Source organism: Hemicordylus capensis, chromosome 6 (genome assembly GCF_027244095.1).
Source record: "Hemicordylus capensis ecotype Gifberg chromosome 6, rHemCap1.1.pri, whole genome shotgun sequence".
NCBI lineage: Eukaryota > Metazoa > Chordata > Lepidosauria > Squamata > Cordylidae > Hemicordylus > Hemicordylus capensis.
In genome coordinates, this window is record NC_069662.1 from 89289740 (window position 1) to 89314793 (window position 25054).

Genomic DNA, 25054 nt, shown 5'->3' on the forward strand with positions numbered 1-25054 from the left:
ATTAAGGACTACCTAAGAAAATTAAAGTTGCAATACAGAACATGCTTTTCATAGAGTAAATCCTATTCTGTTCAGGAAGACTCATCTCAAGGAAGCATGTTTAGGAGCTGCTGCTGTCAGGCTATAACTGAGAAACATTTTCCCCACCCCCACACACTCAGTAAGTGGTGTTTCTAATGTATTAGATGTAGCCAATAGCACAGTTTAAGTAGAGATAGATAAGAAACACATTTAAAAAAAAGTCACATCCTACATGAACTTCTGGTGACAAGCTCATCTGATTCCAAGGAGCCAAGAACTAACAGATCAGAAGTATCCTATCCTTGCAACAGTCCCCACTGCTCACCCCAGTAAGTAGGCAGGTAATCTGAAAACTCTCTCAGTCCTAGTCCAATCACTATGACTTCAAACAATTGCTAGTTAAATAGAATGCTAAAAAGTAATGTCTGAATTGTGAAGGGATGAAGAAATGCTTTCCCCTAAATTTTCAGAAAAAAGTATGCATCCCCAATGATATATAAGGCAGCCAATATCTCATGATTCTAATTCAAACTCTATTTCCTGCTTGTACATCTACCACTCTAGGCTGGTTTACCTGAAGGTTATGATAGAGATAATAATTACTGTCAGCAGATCATGGGGCAGGGGTACAATTACAAGAGAAGAAACCATTGATTTTTTTTACAGTGTATGAACAATTGATAATCAATTATGAATCATTTGGTTGTCTGTTCTGCTCAGCGCTATCCCAGCAAGTGCAAGGAGTTTGGGGTAACAAAAAACACCTCAAGGTGTGCCACGATAGAGAAATGGAACAGAGACAAGGAATTTGTAACGAGAAACTTGAATCATTTCAGAAACTTTACACATGTAAATAGCCTTTCAATGATCAAAGTTAACCACAGTTTTGGAATGGACTAGATATACACAGCAACTATTTAAGGCATTTTAAAGAGTTCCTGGTTAGTTTGCAGGTGTGTGTACTGTACTCTATCTTTTACACATCTCACATATATATTTATAAAGTATTTCTTGAATATCACACCCTTTTAACTGGTTTCAAATAGCATTGTCAACTGACCAAAAACAGCTTTATATTATCATCTGCTTATGTCCACATACCAAGTTGCTAAGGCCAAGTTACACCAGTTGGATAAAAACCTGACAACCCTAATTAGAAATCTCAGAACTGGAGGTTTACAAATCTAGGCTACTATGTTTGTATTCTCTACTGCCCTCTTTTGGTTGTGATCTGAATCGTGCTGGAGATCCTTATGAAAATTAAGGGTGCTCTCTCGGGTCAAAGTACAGCTTGTGTTTTGCAGCAGTTGCCTGAAAATCTCCTCACTTCCCCTCCCCCGCCGAATGCAGCTACTGTATTTCTGGCAGTAAGCTGACTTGTGCAAGCATTTATAGCCATATACAAATTACTATTCCCCCCCCTTTTAAAGTGTACTATATTTTGAATTTAGAGACGGGGGGGGGCACGTTAAGTATTCATCTCTTACAGAGGCCAGCAACTCTGAAGGGTCCCGATTCTGGAGAATACTTTGCATAAGGCTGCAATCGTAGGCATGCTAACTTATCCCATTGAACTTCGTGGGACTTGCTTCCGAGAGGAGACATGGCCAAGCTCAGGTTCTGTAAGTGTTTGTTGGATGAGAGCTTTAAAACATGAAGCCCAGAGGATAGTTTCAGTAAGCTCTTCCTCTCCGAAGAAGCGATTACTTTTTTGATCATCTTGGGAGCTTCTTGCAGATGCAAATCGTGTCTCCGGCCAGCAGGAGGAAGGAAGAGGAAGTGAGAGCAGAGACAGCGGTAGCAGCAGCCTCTGAGAGTGTGTGTTCCAGTCTGATGATGGGATAGAGTCAGAAAGCGAGACACCAAAACAAGCAGCGGCAAAAGGCGAACTTCAATGGTGGAGGAGGCGCTTACAAGGCGAGAGGAGCTGCTGGGGTCTCTAGTCCCTGCATCAGACAGCCAACTTCATTCTCCATCCCCTGCACTTTGTGGAACTGATTCTAACTGGCAGAGTCTGTTCTTTTAAAAAAGGTATTTAGTTTCCGATTGGGGGAAAGAGGAGGAGGAAGAAGAGAGAGGGAGAGTGTGTTCTCTGCGAGATGTGCATGTGTTTATATGGGGGCAGGCGGATCCTGGGTTGCACTAGAGAGAGTGGGTGGAGGAGCAGCGGCTGTCTTCTTTTTTTGGGGAGAAGCATTCACAGTCCCAGCCTATGTATGTTTGCTTGGGAGCAAGTCCTGTTAAGCTCTATGGGGCTTACTTCCTCCGTAGGGGTGTTTAGGATTGTAAGCCTCAAGGGGGTGCGATGCTGTGCGTGTGTTTGGGGATAACGGGAATGACGCTACCTTGGAGGGGCTCTTGCTGCTAATGAAGCCATGCGTGGGAAATGCGGTGCAAGGAGATGGCAGATGGACGCCCCCGAGGCGTTAATTGGAATAATGAGAGTGATGGTCGCGGAGGGAGGGAGGGAGGGAGGGAGGGGGACGGCGGCGGGAGCGCTGCCACCACTACCGCAAAGAGGTAGGTGGGTGGGTGGACCGACCGAGGGGGCGAACGCTGGATAACTGGCCAAGGAGCCGTTTGCGAAGGTGTCCCTGTGTTGCAGGGCAACCGGGGTGCTGCAGAGTTGGCTAAGGGGGCGGGTAGACTTCCTGAGGGTTAGGGTTGGTGCCCCCTTGGCTGGGATGCTCGGCACAGGTGAAGCTCCCCTCCCGCCCACACGCTTGCCTCTCCCCCAGTAGCAAAGAGCGGGCTCTGGTTTTAAGGGAAGCGGTATATGTCTTGGGGGAGTGAGTGGCTTGCGTGCCATTCCAGCGGGCTACAGCAGTGGTGACCTGTCTTGGTTGGGGGGTGTCAGCAAAAATGGATAAATAGGGTTTTCTGACTGATGCCGGGAGACTATGCAGTCTCTGTAGCTCAGTGCCCTCGCCTCAGAAGTGGTTATAAAGGAGGAGATTGCAGCAATTTAGCTTTGAGGAAGAGGAAATGCGGCCCGCCCTCGTCCTTATCAGGGCTGAGAGGCTCGCCTGCTGCTGTCCTAGTTTGAGGGTGTGCACTCTAGGGGCGAAAAGACATGGGCAGGACACAGTGCGCGCGCGCCGCTGCTGCCGCCGCCTCTCCCGGGCTTCCCGCCTTCTTGTGGCTGCCCTACATAGCGGCCTTTACGCTTAGCTGGTGGCGCACACGCCCCCCAGGAGTAGGAAGCGCCCCCTTTCTCAGTCCGCTCTGGACTCTCAATGGCCACCACCGCTTCCTTTTTCTTCTGACAAGAATCTCTCTCTGCACCTGACTCCACGCACGGGCGAAACCCTAGCTAAAAAAAAGTCTGGCAAAGACTCTGTGAACTAGGGTTGACCTTCTAAAAACTGCCAACATTATGGGAAGAAGCGGGAGAGGACGGAGAGTGCTTGTGTGCAATGCTGTGGAATTGGAAAACTGCTTCTCTTCTTCCTCTGGCCCAAGAGGGAAGGGACACTTCGCAAAATATAAAATAATGCATGACATAGAAAGAGACAGGTCGAGGCATTTGGGTGCCTGAGGCAGAACTTGAAATGACAGCTGGCCCCAAGGAGGCATACACTTCATAATGTAATGGGATAATTGACCCTTTGCTTCTCCAAAATTTGCCACTTAAGATAGGCCACCTTAAATGGTAAGGCCAGACCTGGGTTCAAAAGAACAAAAGTGTCTCACTCACTCACACTCAACCCCCCTTCAAATGAAACCATAGATGTAAGTAAATTCATGAGTCTGCTTGCAAGGGTTAACTTTTGCAAGTAAATACATATTTTGTCATGGTGGCATGGCTGTCTGCAGGGGTTTTTAGGGTGTGTGTGTTTAGAACACACACAAAATCTAACCCAGTCATGACTCCAGGGGGGGAGGGAACACTGTCCCACCCTTACATGGTGAGGTTTTAAATAAAGATTCCTGTGACCATAATTTAACTCAATTGAGTTTAATTCTGTCACTTCAGTTAAGGTTACAGAATTCAGAAGCAGGAAGTAACAGACAGATGCAGAATACTAGCACACAATTTTATCCCCACCCAACCACCCAAATCAGCTGCGGTTACCTTTGAATGTATGGTACTAGCAGTTTATTAAACTGCTTATGTAATCTGCTTCCATTGCTGGTGGTGATGGAGATTCTGATAAAAATGGCTTATACTCTTGGTAACACTAGTCTCTAGTGACTCTAGTAACACTAGTGACATAGTTGAGCTGCTCCCCCAAAATGGAACCAGCTATTGGGTCCCATTTTTGCAATCATATTTCTAAACTCCTAATACGTATTAACTTTGCTGTACATTTATCACACTAGATTAAAGTAAAGGGAGAAGGAGGGATACAACTTTGCTTTAATAATTGGAACAAAAACCAGGAGTGAAAATCTCATCCATGCTTTAATTTGAAGTAATTGTTCACAATCATACATGTGTTATATGGAAGTATCAGTTCTGATATGATCCTGTTTACCCTAAAGATGGTTCCAGATGCAGGGCCAATTCATACATTACAAAGCTGAAAGCAAACCCACATGTGCCACTGAGGACACATTTGACAGGAATTGCCACCAGTTCTGGTCCCTAACAAGTATGCTTGTACAATGTGCATGTTTACTTTCATATGTTATACTTTTAGGTATATACTTTTAAAACATGTTGTAGTGGTTAGAGTGCTGGACTAGGACCGGGGAGACACGAGTTCAAATCCCCTTTCAACCAAATACTTGTTGGTCACTTCTTTCTCAGCCTAAGCTACTTCACAGGGTTGTTGTGAGGAGGGCTCCTTGGAGGAAGAGTGGGATATAAAATGTAAAAAATAATAAATTTACTCAGGTCCCATTGAAATTAAAAGAACAAGTTTTATTTCTTCAAGTAAATTTAGTCAGGTGGTCTGCCCCATAGTATGCATTTAAAAATATATGGGCTTGATCCAACTGAAGTGATGCACTTCCAGCCCTTTTGATCTATGTCAGAGAGATTTAAGAGTGTGCTTAAGTCTTCCATTGAAATAAATGTGCATTAAATGTGTTTAGTTTTGGCTGGATTGGCCCCTAGATGTGAACCAGTCCACACTGATAGTGTCTTGTCCTTCATTAATTCCTGACATTCCTCTTTCTTGATTTCTTTTTCACCACTGTAGGACATTTCTCTCTCTAAACATCTCTTGTCTTTGCCAGCACTATCTACCCAAACCTCTAAATTTCTCTGTTGTCTTATTCTTCTCACTGTCCCTCAAGTCCTTTTGCATAATTCCCGTGGGTGCTAAAGTTTTCACTTATGTTTGTTTAACCAGCTAGTCCAGAAAATGTTATGTTGAGGAATGGCCTGTTGCATGTATCTACTACAGCCACACACAAGCCTCTCTGTTACATAGCAAAAGGATCTTGTAGATGGATTTGCATATTACTTAAGAATGAATGAAGAGAGTAGTTGCTTGTGCTTTCTTAAATAATCCAAAACCATGATGGTTTTAGAAAACTGGATATCTTGCATATATCTTTCTAGTTAGATGTTCTTATGTACACAGCTAGCCTGACCATATAGGAGTAATCCATGCTCTTAGTTTGCTTAGTGTCTTGTGTGAATTAAGATGTTTTTCTTAGTGTATGTTCTGATGTTGAGTTCCTGTTAATTAGTCATTTTCTTGGTTCATGTGTTCTCTCTCATCTAAGGGTAATCATTTTGAGAGTTTTCTTGGGGTTTTTTGACTAACATTTGCACTCATGACTTCTTGTGAAGAAGTAAAAAATGTGGTATATCAAATTTGGAAGCATTGTGCTGAACTGGTAGTAATGATCAATGAAGAGAACTAAGTTTTACAAATAAACTAAACAGCAAAGCCCAGAACTAAGTTTTTGGATTAAAGTCCTTGTAATGTATGTTTTATACATTCTCTCTTCAGAACAATTAAATTCAGAAAGCCTGTCAAGTTTCCTCTTGAGACTAGCATATATAGTCCAAATGGTCCTGAAAATTAACCAGTTAACATTATTTTCATAATTATTTTCAGCTCACCTGTTGGAGCTTAAGTATGAATGACTTTTCAGACTGAGAGCCAATGCTGATAGGTGTGTGATCTTCATAATAAAAACTGAGTGTCAGAGTTTTAAGATTAGTAGATTTATTTATTGTAACCACTTATCATAATATGGCAAAACATCTTAAGTTTAGATTTCATGTGTTTTTCTCAGTTTTAATAAGCATAATAAGTTTTTAAGTATTCTTGGAATGAATGAAGTTTTAAAAAATTATGTTCAACTTAGTTTTCTCCCTACGCTGAAAAGGTTTCCCTACAGCTTTAAAAGAATCTCTCCCTCACCCCCATTCAAGCAGAGAGAACAGTGGGGTAAATTAGATAGTTCTTCATCTAGGAACTGATGTTGTGTCCTCTCACATGTTATAATTATTCTGTAGATATCCAGGGCAGTGTCCCCTCTAACAGGGATTCCCAGATGTTGTTGACTATAACTCTCATAATCCCTAAGCAAAAAACATTGCAGCTGGGGATTCTGGGAATTGTAGTCAACAACATCTGGGAATCTCTGTTAGAGAGAACATTGATCCAGGGTATAAACCACATACTCAACTTATTTGCTTTGCATCCTGTGCCATTTTGGGATTGGCACAGGCGGCATCCTGTGCCTCCTTGGGATTGTTTTTAATGAAAGGCGGTATATAAATCTAACAATAAATAAAAAATAAATAAAATCTTGTTGAACTATCGGTATTGTTGTGTATTTCTTACTGCTCAATATTCAGATCCACATCCACATACACAAATCACTGCTGTAAAAGGCAATTTCAGTGAAAGTCCCAGGGGAAAAGTAAGCTGTTTTCTGAACCATCAATGGATGCAAAGCAAATAAATTCTTGCTGGAAAATGTATTTAATTCCAGCCATTAGATTCTTTTGCTATAATCTATGTATGTAACTGCAATTCAGATAAAAGAAATCTTTTTTAAAAAAAGAAAGGAAAAAAGCACTAGTTACTAAATCTCTTCGTGACACAGAATCAAAGAAAGTTGTGTGACAATGCACATCTTATAGGATGGTTAAATTGTCTTGCAACAACATTTAAATTCAACTAGGGTCAGTTGGCAATACAGGTGACCTTCATTATCTGCAGTTTTAGCGTTTGTGATTTCCTGTATCCACAGTTGTCAATACATCCCTGCTAACTTGGCAAAGAGGCACCTTTTAACGTGGTGATTCTCTTTATTTAGCAAGGGGAGAGTAACTGGCCCTATCCACCCCCAGCACAGTACCTCCAGTGACTGGTTATTTTAATCTTATGGGTTTGTTTTTTAGATTGTGAGCCCTTTGGGGACAGGGATCCATCTTTGTTTGTTTGTTTGTTTGTTTGTTATTTCTGTTATTTATTATTTACTGTTGCTGGTGTCTATCTTAGGTTTCTTTTTAGATTGTGAGCCCTTTGGGGACCGGGATCCATTTTGTTTATCTTATTTAATTGTTATTTCTCTGTGTGAACTGCCCTGAGCCATATTTTGAAGGGCGATATAGAAAATCAAGTAAATAAATAAATAAATAAATAAAATCCAACCTCATTATCTGCGTTACATGGTTTCATGTATCCACGGGTTTTGACAGTGCTTTTCTGCCCTTACATGGTTGTGCTCTTGCTGCATGTTCTCCTGGGTAGTGAGAGGAGCTTGGAGGAGAATGGCGGAGTGCTTTGGTCTTCATGTTTAGAGTTTTTTGTGCTTCTAAAAGCCATTTTGGGTAGCATTTAGGAGCCTTTTTTGAGTCTTTCCTGTGGAGCTTCTAGGAGCTATTTTCTGGAGCCTCTTGCAGTATTGTGCTGCCCTCATAAGATGATAATTATCACTAATTTAATTTAATTTTTAATTCGGATGAAAATTTATTTTCATTTATTTAAAACTTTGATAATTACAGTACTGTATTTTAAACTGCAATTAAAAATTCAATTTAAATTAGAAATTTTAAGTATCCATTGAAAATTGATTCTCCTCTCACTCTTTGATTCTCACACACTCTCTGGGTGTGTTTACTTGAAATTGATTTAATTTTGTGCTGCCGCTTTGGCCAACCTACCAACCAAACAGGCTAGGGGCTTGTACTGCTAAGTGCTAGACTTCAACTGTGGGGTGAGGAAGCTTCATGATTGAGCATTATGGAGGAGCTGGGGTGACCTTTCTGGAAGAGCTGGAGAGGGGAGAGCGGAAGATTTGAGGTGGCCAAGGTACAATGCTGTGCTCCTTCCTTATTTCTGCTTTTACCCTGTCTTTTCAGTGATTTTTTTCGATCATTTTCCTGGGATCCAAAACCTAAACCGCAATAAGAACATAAGAACAGTCCTGCTGGATCAGGCCCAAGGCCCATCTAGTCCAGCATCCTGTCTCACACAGTGGCCCACCAGATGCTGCTGGAAGCCTACAGGCAGGAGTTGAGGGCATGCCCCCTCTCCTGCTGTTACTCCTCACAATTCGTTTTGGATTTCACTACTCAAAAGAGTTTGGTGTCATCTGCAAATTTGGCCACCTCGCTGCTTACCTCAACTTCTAGATCATTTATGAATAAATTAAAAAGCACTGGTCCCAGGACAGATCCCTGGGGGTCCCCACTTCTTACTTCTCTCCATTGTGAAAACTTAAGGGATGGTATTTGCCGAACCCAATTCCCATTGACTTAAGGTTTCATTATTTGGGGTTTTGTTATCCATGGTTGTAGGCCAGAATGGAACCCCCTCAAATAATGAGGTCTAATTCACACAATGGCAGCCTCCTTCTCCTGAAGGGGCTATTTCCTCCCTCACGACCCCTTTCTTCGCAGACCCCTGCCCACTATCCTTTTATATCTATAGATTCTTCTCCTCTACAATCAATAACATCTTCCAACCAGTAACAGTTGCATTCCAACTGACCTTAACCATCACAGGCTTCTCCTCCCTATCTGCATATGGAATCCCCACTGCCCAATCACCATGGTGCTTCTGCTCGCGATTATATATATGTGGTTTTTTGACTGTGTTGCCAGAACCTTTTATGGAATCATACTAGTGATACTCTTCATGCTGAATGCCAGCATTTAATAATGTCTCTAAAGTTTATGAAAAACAGTTCAGACAATGATGTACATTGCTTGGTAAACACATTTGTTATATTGATATTGGAGGAAAGAGACACAAAAGAGGTAAAAGTGATATATACAGTATGTTGTTTTAGGTGTAGCAGGGCTGGCCTAACCATGCAGGCCACTACTGCTCCTAAATGTGCAAGCTCCCTGCATGGACCAAATGCACCCTTAGAGCCCCCACAAAGGGGTTAAGCTTGGATGGCAGGATATTTAAGCTAGCTTTAAGGAACAGAAAAGTTTTCTAATGACATAATACTCCTCATCAAGCAGAAAGATTATACATTATACATACATAAATTTCTTTTCAGAAAAACTGTAAAATGTTTATCCCTTCAGTCACACGGTATATTATTCAGTAAGAAAATGTGCACAGTGTCATTTTTTACAAAGTGTGTAGAATGACGTATAAAAAAGTAACATTTGTCTGTTCGACTTTATCTTACTGATGCGTATGGTTGCAAAATGCAACTTCTTTACTCCTAGGGAATTTAGTAGCAGTCAATAATATTGCCTTGGAGCAAGTGGGGTGTGCATGGTAGCCTGGGATGCATGCATATGTTCTAGTGATGCATGTAACGTGCATGCTTTCTGGTGAGGGTGGCATTTCCCTTCTTCACCTTAGTCTGTTTGTTCTCCTGTGTGCTGTCAACCAGGACGTGGAAACAACTAGACCACTGATTTGTAGCAGAAACAATACTGCATACAATGGCACTTCCTCCAGAGCAGTATCTTTCTTTGACAAAGTACTAAGTAAATGTACGCTTGTTTCTCGCTGCTCCACCCTTCCTTCCGCCCTTTGTGTGCTGAAATTGCTTGGATTGTGAAGTTTGAGCTCACATGGTTGAGTTTTTTGTTTTTTTGTGGGGCCGTGAGGCTTAAGCTATTGAAAACTGCTTAGGATGTGATCTCATGCTTTCCAAACTGAAAATTAAATGTTATAAATTTTCCTCCTCCCTCTGTTGTAAGGGATTCCATGCTCGAGTAAGAGACTGATAACATAGGCTGTTGCAAAGACCAGGCCTACATCTTAAAAATTAAGGGATGTTGCAGAGCTGTGCTGCTTTGAAAATCAGGATGACCTTTTTGTTCTGTGAGCCTTTGAAGTTACTGAATAAGGGAAACTGCTAAACTAGGGGAACATCTGGAAACCCTGCTGCCTTCCAGCCTTTCGTAATTAAGACCATCCCACTGAGCACTGAGCCCACTGAAAAGTATCTCTTCACTAGCAAGCTGTACATGTTGTTATTCCTTTGATAAGACCTTTAGAGCAAGCTACCCATCACTACTCAAAACTGTTTCACATTTTGGAGCAAAAGTATGTTTGAGTTTGCACATTGAGATATATAGCCTGTCCTATTCAAAAGAGCTCAGGGTAAATAACAGCAGTTGAACAAAACATGATGAATGGTCCCCAAAGTACTTGCAGCCTGTAAATGTCATTATATATTAATGAATTTATTGAACATCTTAGGGAGAGCCATGTGCTTTTTTGCATAGATATATGCATCCTAGATTCAACATGCTGTGTGTTGTCAGTGCAAGCTTCTTCTGGTAATGCTGTGGGTTGGAATACATAAAGTTACCTTATACCAAGTTGGACCATAGGTCAAACTAGACCAGTATTGCCCACTCCAACTTGCAGCAATGTTTCAGTGTCTTCATTTGAGATCTTTCCCACTCAGATACCCTCAGATACCTTAATGTAGATTCTGGGATTTAATGTAGGACCTTAGGCATGCACAGACCTATGAGTAGTATTTTACCCCAGACTCATTCTTGACAGCAGGCTTTGTAGCTATGAGGAATATTGAATCCAGCAGCTTGGTATAAAATAGGTTGAATAAAAGGTTTCTAAAGATTTCGCTAAGAAGTGGTGTTATTTATTAGTTACTGTAAAAATAGTTCTTCTGGTTATCCAATTGTTTAAGAACTGACCATGGATTCCAGTGAGGTGAGCACCTGTGTCCCAATAAACTTTGTTCCTCCCTAACCCATTTAGGGCCAGTCCATGTAACTAATAGAATGAAATCTTCTGAAACTACATAATACAAATAGCCACACTGAAGCTAAGCAGCTCTATCTGGATCTGATCAGTGCTGAGAACGCTGTCTAGACCATTTTGACCACTTGTAAGAGAAGTGGGATATAAGTTTAATCAAACTTATATACTTTAAGTATAATTAAGCAGGATTTCTCTGGACTATTCTGCTTCAGCAAGATTGAATGTAGGGGTCCAGATGCCATGTGCCAGTTCAAATATCAAATATTGGCAAGCATGACAAGCTCAAGGGGACTGGGGATTGGCTCTGCATTTGTATTGCTGCTGTATGTGCCTCAGAAGTGCAGCATGGCTGGGGGGATGATTCCCCATCACTTTCCTTAGTTCTGAAGAGATCGCATATTGTGCTGCACTTTGTGGGCACTCAGAATGCCCTGGAATGCTCAGAATCTCTGGAACTCAGAATGTTATCAGAGACAAGACCCTCCACCTCCACCCATTCCCAGTTGGGGGAGGGGCAACGTCCTTGCCACCACAAATCTTGGTTCTCAAAGCCAACCACAATGAGTCAACCCCTGATCTGTCTGTTCCTCCATATCAGAAACTCCCTGCCTGTAGAAAAATAACAGCCTGTAGAAAAATAACAGAGAGAAGACTAGACTGAACCTTTTTTCAACATTAATTAATTAATTAATTAATTGTGTATTACATTTATATACTGGCCCTTCCAAACAGCTCTGGGTGGTACACAGCAGCAAAAACAAAACCCACGCTGGCCATTGTAAAAACAATCAACACAAAACAATTCTAAAAACAGTTTAAAATGATTAACAATTAAAACATTAAAAACAATTTTAAAACCCTGGAAGTCCAGGCCAAACGGATAAGTTTTGAGGGCTCTCTTGAAGGCCAACAATGAACTCAAGCTACGGATTTGGGCCGGGAGTCCTTTCCATAGCCCAGAGGCAGCTACAGAGGAGGCCCGCCTCTGAGTCGCCACCAGATGTACCAGTGGTAACTGGAGGCGGACCTCTTCAGATGACCTTAACTGCGGTGGGGATCATGCAGAAGAAGGCACACTTGAAGGTCAGTTCTCTGCATACAGGGAGGACTGGGGCTGAAATTTTTTTTAAATTAATGATTATATCACATAGAAAAAAAGCAGTTATTAAAAACGTATAAAGTGTACACATGCAACACAACAGAAAATGCAGCTATGGAATGTCTGGGTATGTAATGACTGGATAGAACAGACATAATATACAAGAGCTTAATATGTTTATACCCCTATCTGCAGCCTGAAATGAGATATTTCAGGGCAAGCTTTACCATTTGATTCTGCTGGTTGTAAAAATTGGCCATAAGAAGTCTCTTGTGTTTTCATTGAGAGCTATGAGTATTAGAATAGCTAAGAGCTGCCTGTCCCTATCTGCAAATTTCTGCTTGACGGAACTGTGTTGGCCCTTTGCCATTTCTGTGCAACTTCATATTTATTTTGGTGGTGGTAGGATATCTCTTTGTCTTTCCTCTTTTTGTGACCATATCATCTGAAGTTGAGGCTTGTGTAGCAAATTGTTCCTTATTGTTGTGTACTGCCATCTTTTTCTTCAACACTTAGGTGTCCTTTTAATAAGATAAATGGATATTCTACATTGTAGCAATCTAAAAATCTCACTTTGATCTTATAACATCAATACTATTTCATCCACAGAATGGGGAAATATGCAATAGGAATGCATAACTTTTAATATAAATCTTATTCTTAGTGACCAGATAATTAAAATTTTGTGGCCTATTTTTTCTCTGATGCTTTTTTTTGTTGTTGTTGCTATTGATCTTGTGGATTTTCTATCTAACAGGTTAGTAAGAGCCAAAATGCACCCTCTGGTTAAATAGATTTAGATTTGTGTAGCTGCTGCAACAACTTACCCTGTTTTGAATACTACTACTACATTTTAAAGACTCTTTAATTTGTGGCAAAGAGGACATGACGAGTTTGCACAGTGAAACTACTAAAAATGTCCAATTTCCCTTCTACTCTATTCTTCTGGATTCTTCTCTCCCCTTTTTTTGTCAGACTGAGTAGCCAAGCAATAAATTTTATGGAGTTAGCACAGTGATGGGAATTAAATGCAGTATAATACTGTGTGTTGCATAGTGTCCAGAAGCCAGCTATATTAATAGAATATCACAAATCTTGTTTTAAAAGGCAAGAACATTTATTACAAAGGCTGTAACTCCATCCTTTAGTTTTCTGTGTTGGAATACTACAAGGGTGTAATTCTAAGTGTGATATCTGTGTTAAAATGTGGAAGGTAAACAATCGATCATTAATATATATTTGCACATTTTAAGGTTGAGTAGCCTTCCCTTTGAAGTATAAATGGAAAGCAGTTTCCAGATATTTTACTTGGTAGTACTGAAATGTACTGTATTTTGAACCCACTTGCAGACTCCTTATCTGACACACAAGCCAATTATGTTCCTTAGCCTCTTGTCCAACACTATTTCCAACATCTGCTAGCAAACTTCTTCCTCTGTGAAAGCTTTCTAAATCCATTATTGGATCTCCAGACACCCTGTGGGACTCCTTCATGTAGTCTTAAGGTTCAGACATAATGTGAAACCATGGTTTTTATGAACCATAGTTAAGAACTTGCACCATGTTTTGAGCTAACAGGCAAATTGTGTTTTAGAGCCTTATCTACTTGGGGCTCTGCGTATAGGGTCATTCCCATTGCCATGGGGCAGCAATGTCTTGAGATAGAATAATTGCTCTAATTGTGGCTTATCTGGTTTGTGAATTCGGACAGAATAGGAAGCTAGAGCAAGCACTAACTATGATTTGCAAATCAACTTCAAACCATATTATTAGATTTCTGGTTTGTTGTCTCCAAACCAACCGTGGTTTGTGAGTGGACTTGGTTTCAGACATAATCTAAAATGATGGTTTAGCTAAACAAGCCATGGTTTTGTTTTGTGTCTGACCCTACTGCTTCACACATCTGAATTAAGTTACCCATAAAAGAGAAATGTATAACTTCTTGTAAAATGTAATTGGAGACTCTAATGTTTTGGCTTTGTGTATATGTTTATATATGTTGTTGTTGTTGTGAACTACCTAAGGCTGAGGTTGTCCAACAATATATTGGAACTGAAGTTGGACTACAACTTCCATCATCCCCAGACACAATAGCCTTAACCTTTGTGACTGGGGATGGTGAGTGTTGTAGTCAACAGTGTCTGGGGACCCAGGTTTGAGAACCCCTGGCCTGTGATGTGTTTTAGGCTGAGAACCACTGTCCTTTAGGATATTTAATAGCCTAAAACTCTGATGGCGAGTGTTGGTCTACAAAGCTTTGGAAGGAAAACTTTACTTATAAAATGCTATAGAAATGATTAATAATATTAAATTACTTTAAAAGGGAGGAGGAAAAGGTCAGGCAATGGCACATGCAGACCATCTGCCTTTTCTTCCCCTTTCCCTGTCATGATGATCCCTCTTCTCCCATGACTCTCACTAACAGCTGTAGGAAAAACCTATGGGCATGCCACCAGGAAGATGGTTTAAGAGCAAGCAAAACCTGAACCCTGCCAGACACTGATTACAAGTTGCAATCCATTTCATTTCACCCATGGAAGTGAAATAGTTTCCATTTATTTCTATAGTAGAAGTAACTAAAGCCTGATGGGCACTTAATATAGTAGTTCATTTGAGTAGAAATGTGTAGGATGTGGCATACTAGCTATGACGTTGTGTTCAACTGTATTTTGTCTCGCAGCTACGACGAGTAGGAGTTATCTGTGTACTGTGCTGATTGTAGGGAGAGGACTTCAAAAATATCATTACTTAAAATGTACTAAGTTCTGCACTAAAAGGAACACGCTCCTGTTCAAAGGTTTGCAATCTAAATATTGAGAAAATGAAAGGGGGGGTGAGAAAGGAGGGATAATAGAAAGGAATATTAAGATATGCAAAGTAAATTAAAAGTACTACATCTTATACACTGTTGGAAACTTAAAAAATAAAGCAGAGAGACACTTGGGAACAGTAAATGGAATTTTTAAATGAAAAATCTTTAAAAGGAATATCTTATTGATAAATACACAATTCTTGAGGATAATTTATGCAGGGATAGATAAGATCTCTGCCTTTAAATTAGCAGTCCGTGCTGTATTAAAAGAATAGTTGACTTGATGTACCTATTTCTCTCTTGAATGAAGAGATACAACATGAGCTGGAATGTATGTTGTTCTGAGCATTCCTGTATTAGTTGTATTCTAATAACACCCTTTCTCTCACATGGTTACCTAGAATGTAGTCATTTTCCTGTTTTCATAGCAACAGCCATGGCTTTAGCTAGGAATTGAAGCCTAATAAGAACTACTGAAACGGTTAATTCAAAAGGTTTCACATCAAACCAATTGAAGGCTTTTGTTTTCTTAAATTTAGTTGTTAATCCCCCTCCACTCTGCCTCAGACATAAATACTTTAGCCTTGTTGCTCTGGAAATGGAATTTAGAAAGTCACATGTAATGTCACTTTTAAAAAGCCAGTACATTTGTGGTTAGGCTTTGCACCAGCATTTTTGGTGTCTCATCAAAGAGTCCCCACAGTGCAATTCTCTACTCCCCTTTTTGCCTATGGAATGTGCAAGTTAGATTGCATGGATTTTATGCATATTGGATACTATGCATCACCTCTCTATTTGAAGAAGATAACCAATATATCGGTGTGAAGTGGGCTGATGCAACATCATAATCCTGATCTTTCACGTGTGTCCATTCTACATAGAGGTACTTGTATTCAAATAGTTCAGTGATGGTATTCCTGGTTTCTGGAATTCTTGGGAAGTTCTTTTGTAGAAGATGCTGCGGAAGTTATTGCTAGTGGGCAATTTAAAAAGGAAAAGCTCAGCTCTGCTGTGTGTTTACTATATATAGCATAACTGAGTCCACTGACTATTCTCCGGCACTCTTCTCTTTTTACTCCTTGCTCCCCTTAAACCCCATGCTCCCTCTAGTGCTTTCCTGAATTCTGCTTTAGATTGTACTTTGACTCTTATAGGTGAACTTTGGCTTTACACAGGTCTTTGCCTTTACAGGCTGGTGGCCAGATACTGATGTATTCTCTTAAAGCTTTGATTTCTGATGTAATATGCAGAGTCATGCTGAAGACACTGTGACCACATGTGACAGAGTAACCAAAAGTGCTAGAAAACTTGAAACCCAAAATATATAATGAAATACTGGATTGGGCATAAATTGAAGCAAAGTTGAATATGATCATGGCCCAAACTCAGCAAATCCATTGATTGCAGTGTCTTTAGGAGTACAACTCTCAGGAAACTGCATCTTTCAAAAATACTAATTTAACTGCTAAAGATGACAGCTTCATTAAATCTGGTGAGATATGTTTCCTTTTAGATTGTGAGCCCTTTGGGGACGGGGTTCCATCTTATTTGTTAGTTATTTCTCTGTGTAAACCGCCCTGAGCCATTTTTGGAAGGCGGTATAGAAATTGAATGAATGAATGGATATCTCCTGTTCTTCCCCCCAGTTGCTTCTAATCCTGGTTACTCCCCAGTAATATCTAGGTGCAATGATGGAAGCAAAAAATGAACTCATCTAGTAGGTTTTAATGAACGCTATTTATTTATTTATTTATTTATTACATTTATAGACCGCCCCATCCAGAGGCTCTGGGCGATGTACAACAGCTTTTAAAAGACATAAAAACACACAATTGAAAACATAATGCTAAAGACAATTAAAACCATTTAAAATACTTATAAAAAACAACAACACTTTACAAGCCTTGGAAGGCCAGGCCAAACAAATAAGTTTTTAGGGCTCTCTTAACGGCCGACAGCGAGCTAAACTGTGGATATCTGCCAAGAGTGCATTCCATAGACCAGGAGCAGCTACAGAAAAGGCCCGGTTCCGAGTTGCTACCAGATGTACCGGTGGTAACTGGAGATGGATCTCTCCAGATGACCTCAATGAGCGATGGGGATCATACTGAAGAAGGCTCTCTCTAAGGTAACCTGGACCCAAGCCGTTCAGAGCTTTAAAGGTAATAACCAGCACTTTGTATTTCGCCCGGAAACATATTTGCAGCCAGTGCAGCTGTTTTAAGACAGGCATAATATGGTCTCTCTGGGCTACCCCATAGACCAATCTGGCTGCCTCATTTTGAACTAACTGAAGTTTCCGAACTACGTACAAAGGCAGCCCCATGTAGAGCGCATTGCAGTAGTCGAGCTTGGGGGTTACCAGCTGATGCACCACTGTTTTGAGATCGTTCTTTTCAAGGAATGGACGCAGCTGTCGATCAGCCGAAGCTGATAGAAAGTGCTCCTGGCCATAGCTTCCACCTGAGATACTATGGTGAGGCCTGGATCCAAAAGCACTCTCAAGCTACATACCTGTTCCTTCTGGGGGAGTGTAACCTCATCCAGCAAATGAAGATCTCTCATCCCCTAAATTTTGATCCCCCACAGTGTGCACCTCTGTCTTGCTTGGATTCAGTTCCAATTTGTTATCTGCTATGAAGCAGAGCCATAGTGTTACACCTACAGTTATGGTTGCTCAATACTTCCTGTTATGCAGGGCTCTGCTTTCAGTTGCTTAGAACTGGCAAACTTTAACTGTTCTAAACTTTAGAAATGTGGCAAACTTGGACTTGTGGATGGAGCAGAAGAAGTAAGTTGACACAGAAAAATAAGAATGGGGATGAGTGGGAGTTGAGAGTGCAGTATGATTGGACAAGGGCAAGACAAAGACAGGGAGCTCCAGAGGAAGGAGTTTGCAGAAGCTGTAGCACATAAATAGGAGAACTGGCCACTGGTATACAATATATGTTTCCAGGATCCAAACAGAGAAGACAGGCAGAGATTTGAGGGCACTATTTCAGACATTAGCAGGTGTGCAGATAGACTTTTGGTGGATTGTCATGGACAAACGCAGCAATGTCCAAAAATCTGCTCTTCTGCAGAATTCCATCTAAATATTTTCCGTGTGTGTGTGTGTGGAATGAGCTTTATTCTGGGCAGCAAGATCAAGACAGTGTGTGTGCACATTCATTCAGAGTGGGGCCTTCCTGATTCAACCTGAGTGGGATCTAAAATTAGCAGAGTGGGCATAAAAATGTGTATGTGTATGCACATGCACATACCTTAGAGGGTATGCTGCTCTTCAGTGTTTTCAATATTAAATTACAGACCAGCAAACTTTAAGAATATTAATTGCAGCAATTATATTTAACTATAACTGTGTACCAGTATTAGAACAAAATATAGGACAGCCACATTTTCTTTGCAGCAAAGGGATTTGTAATAGAGGTGTGCATGAATCGCTGTTCGAGCACCGGTTTGGCATGGGGAGTGGAAGCTTTAAGAAAGAGTAGAGCAAGTCCTTACCTGCTTTTCGCTGTCCCATGCAGCTTCCTGCTGGGACGGAGCTCTGCCCAAGTAACCCTGTGCGGCACCAGTATGTTGCATAGTGTTGCTGACCACGCAAATGGTGTCCACGCATGAACAGACGCTATGTGCATGCTGGCACTGTGTGGAGGTACTTGGGCCAAGCACCACCCCAGCAGGAGGCTGCAAGGGGCGGCGGAGAGCAGGTAAGGACCTGCTCTCCTTTTTCTTCCCCGCACTGAACCAGTGCTTCAACCACAGTTATTGCACACCCCTAATTTGTTTCTTTGGTATGTGTAAGCAGTACTTGTGCCCATTTAATTGTTGATTGCTGTGCGTTGTTGTTGTTGTTGGTTCAATTTCTAGACCACCCTTACAGAATAGCTCAGTATAAGCTATTATAAGGTTAGAACTTATAAATTGCTGTATATGGCCCCATAGTGAAGAATGTGGCTTGAAGCATTTGGGTGGGGAAAGATACTGCCTATTCACTCTGAGTAGGGCCCCCTGAAGTCAGGATTAGAATTTCCACAAGAGGGACAGTACTACAACAAGGGAAGAAAAAGCTTAAGAAAGAAAAGCCTTTAATTACAGATGAAATTGCATTCTCTTTTCAGCCCAAGCCCAAAGACGGGGTTCCTGAATCCCCCGTCAGCCCGTGGTAGCATCAGCTTTGTTTATTCCATTCCCCCTCTTGCAGTGTGGACATGTGCTAAAGTGCCATGATTAGTCACTGCTCCTTGGCTGGTTCACACAAAACACCAAATCATCATTGTGTAGAATCAGTAGGTGCTTATGACCTTTGTACACCTGAGGGAGGATGCTAAATGTGTCCCCCCATGCAGCACTAATAATAATAATAATAATAATAATAATAATAATAATAATTCGATTTCTATACTGCCCTTCCAAAAATGGCTCAGGGCGGTTTACAAAGAGAAATAACAAACAAATAAGATGGCTCCCTGTCCCCAAAGGGCTCACATTCTAAAAAGAAACTTAAGACAGACATCAGCAACAGTCACTGGAGGTACTGTGCTGGGGGTGGATAGGGCCAGTTACTCCCCCCCCTGCTAAATAAAGAGAATCACCACAGGGTGCCTCTTTGCCTAGTTAGCAGGGGAGGGCATTCCTCGCCTTTTTCCTTTTACAAATAAAGCAAGCAGGGTGGGGGGAGGGCATCTTATTTATTTTATTTATTTATCTTATTGATTTATTTATCAACGTGTATCATCTTGCTGGAGTTCCAATTTGCTGCCTCATGGAAGGGCCACCCTGTGTGAAGGGATGGAACATGAATGCCTGCGGTTAGGTAGTAATGCACAGAGCCAGGATTCAATCCTAGCTCTGTGTTACATCTGAACCGGGCCATATGTGGCCTGGCCAGTTGTCCAGTGACTACTGCAAATCAGCTAATCCTATCATGAGCTCCATGGCAAGCAAAGTAAATATGGGAGGAGCTGTATGAGGATCCAGCAGTGGCACTAGCCAGCTGGGGAGCGGTCAGGTGTTGAGTGGTCAGATCTTCTTTTGGGCAGAGAGGATCTAATTGAATTTCATGGCAATATTTTAATTTTTAGGCATGAAGCCAACAACTGGCTTTTATAACACATTTATCTATTGAACTTTTAGCATGTGTGTGTCGTATCCTCAGAGCTTAGGAAAGGTAATAATATACTAATTATTCTAACCTATTTGCAAAAAGTTTACACATTTGTTGCTATTAAATCCAGAATCACATTTGATTCTACATCCTGATTATTTTTTAGGATGACAACATCATCTTCTCCCTGTCTCTGTAATTATGGTATTCCCTATAATACATGCATTGTAAAGACTGACTGTCTCCTGTTCACTTTCCCTTAATTTGATGCATACGGTTGTTGGACCTAATTGACCTACCGTGATGAATCCTTGGGAAACCGCTTCATTGTGAGCAGGAAGAAGGTGCACAAGAGCCCTTCTGAAATACTGGTAAACTGTTTTATTGAAGGAACGATCTCTCTTATTTCTACTTGGAAGCATTTAAATTCTATAAATCTACAAGAGCATAATATAATAATGGATTTCCTGTGAATTAACATTTTCATTAAATCAAATTATAGGTAGGCCAGTTTGTCGATTATGGAAATATCAAAGCCACAATCAGGTCATCCTTTTTTCTTTTCTTTTTTTTAGGACAAAGCAAAATAAGATACAATAGTGATTTTTAAAAATAATAAGTTTTCAAGTTCTCCAGAACTCTATCAGACTGGAAAATAAAGCAATAATTATGATCTGGGTTGCTGTGAAAGCAAATGAATATAAGGCCTACAATGTGCTTTGTAATCTGAAAGGACCATAATTGATGCATCATGATAAATAAATAATGGTTCCTTTTGCTTCTAACTTACTGACCCCATCTCATGTTCCTGTTGATCACTTTGGCTGTTCTCTCTCCCCCCCCCCCCCCACCTCATCCTACCTATTTCTGATTTTTAACCCTGCTTTTCAGCATTATCCACAAAGCAGCTTACAACAAGCATGAAGAAAACAAAACAGCAATTAGAAAAAAGACAATATAAAAGCTCCAGTCAGTTGTTTTAAATGAAGGCAAAACCTATCCAGTTCTAGAAGTCTGGCTTACAGTGGTCTAAAGATCAAACATCTGGCAATAAAAACATGTTTCTGGCTAAATTAAAAAGTTTAATAGAATAGATCTGTTTCAGGAGAGCATGTCACTCTCAGAAGGAACAACTTTTGGAGAAAATTGATCTGTGCTTGTGCAGCATCTTAATATTGTCCCTTTCAACCATAATACAGGACTCAGTTTGTATCCCAAACCATATTGGAAAATTACCAAGTGTCACCAATTTTAACCGGTCAGTTGGGGACTACTTTACTTTTCTTTACAGTATAGTTTGGAGTTCATGTTCCTTCAAAGATTCCATTAATCTAGGCACCTCCTGCAAACACCTTCTAATAAGTGATGTTTCTTACCCATCTTGTAGATCATGACAACCCAGCACCGTAGATCTTTCATCTAATTTGAACATTCATATTAGATGACCTAAAGTGATGGGTCACTATGAACTGTAACAGGGGTACGAGTCAAAATATCACTTATTAGGAGGTGTTACAAGAGGTGCCTAGGGTTATTCATCGTTTCTATTAAAAATGTGTGTTTCTGGCTCACTTTCCCCTTCCCAAGACAAAATGTAAAATAGTCTCTTGCATTTCTTTTTGGATGACACATATTACTTGCCTGGAAATTGTTAAATAAATTCCTTGGAACTCCGAGTTACTCTGTTTTAAAACCTTGAGCATCTTAGGAGAGTGCTTTGGTGAGGCCTCCATTGTGTTTCTCTTTGTTTCCTTTTATGCCACTTATTTTTACCTACCTGAAGAGACAATGTGAAAAATTCATTCATACTCTATCTAAAGTGCTGGTGTGCATATTCCTGTTTGTCATTTCAGGACTGGGTCTGAATGTGAAAGAGATGATACTCAGCTGCAGTCAGTGGCTGGCATCCTAACAAAGCACTTGTGTAACAAAGTCTCACTAGTACAAGAAGATCACATAGCTGTGCTAAAACCCAGCTATTTGTGGAATTATGCTGTTGCGCTATAGAGCTCTTGTGCAAAAGTCCACTTTAAAACAAATGAGGCATGTTGCCGGTTGTACAACTGTTGCACAGGCATGCTTGTGGTTGCACAACACTATTCTGGAATGCAAGCTCCAGACTTCACACACTGTCCTTCTGCCAGTGCTTAATTAGGATGTCAGCCAGTGTAGTGTAGTGGGTAGACTTGGGTTTAAATCTCTACTTGCCCTTTAAATTTGCTGCATGATTTTGGGCTAGTCATGATTGTCTAGCCTGCTTTAAAAGGTGGCTGTGACAATAAAACGTCGATAGCTGTACATGTTGCTCTGAGCTCCGTAGAGGAGGGGTGGGATATTGAGATAGAACTGAATCATTCATTGGATTCAATATACCTTGCACCTGACTCTTTGAATCAACTTTGTCTGCTACCTGACTTTTCTTGGAAACGGTTATACATGTCTTCCTGACTGTTGATCTTCCTGTGACTTAAACTCATTGCCTCTTGTCATATCTTGCCAGTTTAGTAGCAATTAAGACATTTTGTTCTTCAGTTTCTTTTAAAGATGTCAGGTTTTTTTGACATCTGAAAATGTATATTCCTTTTGCTCCGATTTTATCTTTATGTAGCATGCCATCCACAAAAGTAAAATCTAGGGGCATTTTCTGACACAGATTTTTCATTCTGGTGTACAGATTCATAGGTATTTGCAAATATTCCCCATATTTGAATACAGTCTGAGTTGGATGGACAGGAAAGGTGAACAGGTGGTGAGAAGGGCCTGATAAGAGATCAGAGTGTGAACTGACAGCAGAACGTTTAGAAAATGTGAAGCTATGATTCAGATGAGGTGAGACTGAGAGCCAAATATCTTATGCCGAATAATCCTCAGAACTGCCCTGGTGCTGCATGGAGGTGACTGTTTTGACTTCTCACTTGCACTTTCCCTGTATGGGGAAGCATTGCGAAAGGCCTCCACTTCCCAGTGCTCCCCGTGTGCCTCCCCAGACATTTCTGGGGCTCAACAGGGGCTCCACTAGCACTAGAAAAAGCACAGCTGTGCACACAGGTGAGTGCTGGAAACAGTTACTGCTGAGCAGATGATTCAGCTTTGGTTATTTGGAGCTGAATATTTGCACAGTCCTATCTGCGCCATGTATGGGCTGGTGCAGATGTAATTCTGCTACCGACTTCAAACGGATTAAATGGGCATTCTGGTTAACATTAACCATTTAATCTTGGTGCTGATAAACTGCTTAGCTCTGTCACTGAGAGTAGGATTTTGCTGCGGGGAGGAAACGCATGTTCCTATGGCTGGCTTTGAATTTGTTAACCATGTGTCAAAGAGCTGGTGCTAAAATCTATACCAGTCACTTATGCACTTAGTTGGTCAGGCTAGAAACTTATATCCAGCCGTCTAATTAATATGTTGAAGAGGAATTGTTGTTGTTCAACAAGCCGATTTTAGACCAGTTGTTACTGAAGTAACAATATGTTTGAGGGGTGGGGCGGATACAGGCTTCTTATTGCTGAAATGTTTGCATAGTACAAGATGCTTTTCAGTAGTCCTGACAAAAACATTCATTATCTCTTTGCTGCTGACAGTGGCTTTTGTTGTATCGCTATCTGAAGGCAAGCAGGATTACGCTGTGAATGAAACATGAGAAATTTGAAGTATTTGCCTGCAGCAGCCCTGCTTTCTACAGCAATAGAGTTGCAGGAGGAGTGCTGCTGTCTCTAGGTCTGCATGTTTCACAGCAGCATACTTGAAAGGCATGCAGGGGAGGAGCAGGTGCTTTTTCCTAGCTCAGAGCCAATAAGTGCCTGATGTGACTTGGTTGAGGTAGTTTTGAACTGGGGACCTTTTCTTCTTCTTTTGTGTGTGTGGAGAGTGGAACCTTTAAGAGCTGATGCATTGGCTGTTGTATTTAATGGTTTCTGCACTTGTGGAAGGGTACCCATCTTTGATTTCCAGAACTGGTAACATTTGTATTTGGGATTGTTATTAGCATTGTGGAAAAGTGGGGGTGGGGGTGTATCATGTGGTTTACTTTTAAATCTGTTTTGTTAAAAGTGTAGGATTGGTTGGATTAGTTGAATAACCTGGTTCAAAAATTCTGGCTGTAGGCTTTCTGATCCTGCAGACAATAAAGGGGATTGATTGTTCTGTCACTTTGTAGCCCGTCCAGAAGTTTCCAACAGGAAGTAGTGTTTGTTTAAAGGTGCTAGAAGGAACATTGCTGTTGATGCTCTGGTGCAAACATGAACACAACAGCTCCTAAGCAACCTCTTCAACCTGCTAGTCAGCCCCATGGTATTCAGATGAACTATGTGAGCTGAAGCGGCGAGGTAGACTAGAGCACAAGTGGAGGAAGACTTGGAGTGAATCTGACAGATCACAACAAAGAGCACGGTTGAAAATCTATACTTTGGCAATGTGGGTGGCAAAGAAGCGGTTCTTTTCTGCCCACATTGCTTCCACAAACTTACATCCAGCGGAGTTGTCTAGGATCGTGCATTTGAACTTGGAACCATCAGTCACTTGCTGTGGCATCTTCAATGACTTTTTTGTGGATAATATTTCTTGTATTCAGGCCGAACTGGATTTTAGGGTCTGTTGTGGAGGTGTGCAGCAACTCCGGTTATAGGATTAGATTGGATCTCTTTCAGTTTGTGGCTCCCGAGGATGTGGACAAACTGCTTCGGACTATGTATCCTACAGCCTGATCGCTTGATCCTTGCCCAACTTGGTTTATTTCATCTGGTAATGGTTTTATCGGAGAAGGTCAGGTAAATATAATATAATTGGATGGATCCCTGCATTGGATCCCTCAGAGTTAGCTCATTACAGAACAGTTTACAGAACTTCCATGGTTGGGCAAGGTGATTGCGTGAGTGGTGACCTATCAG

General features: G+C 41.0%; 1 protein-coding gene across 3 annotated transcripts in view; it reads left to right on the forward strand.

Moving 5' to 3' along the window:
* The first annotated feature begins 1558 nt into the window (after positions 1-1558).
* Positions 1559-25054, forward strand: part of ELMO1 (engulfment and cell motility 1) — a 459005-nt gene continuing 435509 nt past the window's right edge. Inside the window, exon 1 of one of the 3 annotated variants that reach the window (XM_053260714.1) lies at positions 1559-2052. The gene's annotated coding sequence lies outside the window, so the exon portion shown is untranslated. Of the gene's footprint in view, positions 2053-23971; positions 23988-25054 lie in introns of those variants that run through there. The other 2 variants (XM_053260710.1, XM_053260713.1) reach the window with 2 other exon arrangements.